Raw genomic sequence first — 2500 nt, forward strand, 5'->3', positions numbered from 1 at the left:
TCCCCATCAGTAGACTCCTTCTCTCTCTCTCTCTCTCTCTCTCTCTCTCTCTCTCTCTCTCTCTCTCTCTCTCTCTCTCTGTGTCCTTCTCCCCCTCTCTCTCTCTCTCTCCGTCTGTCTCACCTCTGTCCTCCCCCTCTCTATACGTCTCTCGCTCCGTCTGTCTCCGTTTCCTCTTTCTGAGTTCTGCCCATTCAGGAAGCCATCTTGTATTTTAAATCCTGTTTTACATGAGTCCTGGTACAGACATTTCCTCTCTCTCTCTCTCTCTCTCTCGCTCGCTCTCTCGCTCTCTCTCCCTCCCTGCCTCCTCTCCCTCTCCCTCTCCCCGAGCCTCTGTAGCTCTCCTCACTCTCTCTCCCCTCCCACTCTGTATCTTGTGCTAGTACGCCAATGGCTCTGCCGTGCGCGCGCATATACACACACACTTACACACACACACACAAAACCGGCACACACAAACACACACACACACACACACACACACACACACACACACACGCTCACAAGATGATATTGTGTTCCACTAAGTCAGCTTCCGTGATCGCGCTAACCTACATAGATGCCCCCCTCACCTCCTACCTCGATCTACCTCTTTCTATTTATTAATATCCAAACCTCTCTCTCTCTCTCTCTCTCTCTCTCTCTCTCTCTCTCTCTCTCTTCTCTCTCTCTCTCTCTCTCTCTCTCTCTTCTCTCAAGCCGGCTGCATACGTGATGCGAATGCCCCCGCCCCCTCCTCAAAGGAGCACACACTACGTGCGCACGGTCACACACTCTGACTTACACACACACACACACACACACACACACACACACACACACACACACACACACACACACACACACACACACACACACACACACACACACACACAGCAGCAGCAGCATTGCTGCCTGCCGGCGAGACGTCACGCTAGAGATAACACACAAAGACACTCCGTCAGCCAATCAGGAGCCAGCTCGGGCTCTGCTGCTAGGGTGAAAAATAGAGGGAGAAAAAAAAAAAAGGGGGGGAGGGGGGGAGCATCAAATGAAAGAAAGAGAGAGAGAGAGAGAGAGAAAAAAAATCACACAGAGGGTAGAAAGAGAGGGAGGGGAAAACGAGGGATGGGGGGGGGGGGGGAGGGGAGGAAGGGGAGGCAGAGGAAAGGAAGTTAGAAATAGAAGATAGAAAGGAGAGAGAAATGGACGGGCAGGGAGTGTGTCGTGGGGGGTTGAACTGAGGATATGGTGCGTGCGGGGGTGTGTGTGTGTGTGTGTGTGTGTGTGTGTGGGGGAGCGTGCGTGCACTATGGGACACAGAGGGACAGAGGGATGAGGGTGGGGTTGGTGGTGGGGGTGGACCATCTCTATGCCTGTCAATTATCTCCTTGGGCTCGCCTTCCCTAAACAATACCTCTGGTATGTGGTATCACTCCAGCAGCACCATCTGTGACGGGGCTGCCCGCAATAACTGGACCGGAGTGCACGGCGCGCGCACACAGGACACATGCTGGTACGCACGCACGCACGCACGCACGCACGCACGCACGCACGCACGCACGCACGCACGCACACACACACACACGTGCACGCACGCTCGTGTGCGTACAAAGACACAGGTGCAAATACGCACGCATTGCAATTAAATGTCCATGGATGCCACGCAAACTATGTACAAACATCCAATGTGCACGTTCACATACACACACACACACACACACACACACAAACACACAAACACACACAGAAACACGCACACACACTAGGTTTTTAAAAACATGCTGACAATAGCGACTCGGAAGTCTGGGTCTTTGAGGAAGCAACACACTCAGAAAAACACCCTGAACCTCATGACCTCGCCACCAGTGGAATATATATATATGTATATTTTTTGTCACTTTCATGTTTGCACCGTGACAAGCAGCACATGAGAACGGTGTCACTGTCAGAGGGGGGGGGATGTGGGTCAGAGGGGGGTGCTGTGTGTGTGTGTGTGTGGGAGTGCTTTTAGATGTTTTCTTAGAAGAGCGCCGATCCAACATACCGCACATATCTCAGCGCACGTGAGCCCATCCTGTTGACACTGCGGACGGAACACAATCCCACCCCCCCCCCCCCCACCACCACCCTCCCCCCCCCCCCCCCCCCCAATGCACCCGCCGCCACCCCCCCCCCCTGCCATCAGCCCACCCTCCAAACGCTCTGCTCCTCATACTTTATCTGTTGGTTTAATCGTGGGGTTTTAACGGTTTATGTAGATTGAATTTATTTGCATTGCAAGAAAAAAAAAACGGAAAGGGAGGAAACTGTGTGGAGTTGTGTGTGTGTGTGTGTGTGTGTATAAAAGAGAGAGAGAGTGAGCGCGAGCGAGCGAGTAAGAGAGTTCGGCGTGTGTAAAAAAAAGAGAGAGAGAGTGAGAGCGAGCGGGTAAGGGAGTGAGTGAGGACGGGTGGGGGGGGGGGGGGGGGGGCGTGGCATGGACCAGGCAGCCAGACAGTGACACAGCACTGGTCGT

This window comes from Micromesistius poutassou, assembly GCF_964030765.1.
Source record: "Micromesistius poutassou genome assembly, chromosome: 5".
Taxonomy (NCBI): domain Eukaryota; kingdom Metazoa; phylum Chordata; class Actinopteri; order Gadiformes; family Gadidae; genus Micromesistius; species Micromesistius poutassou.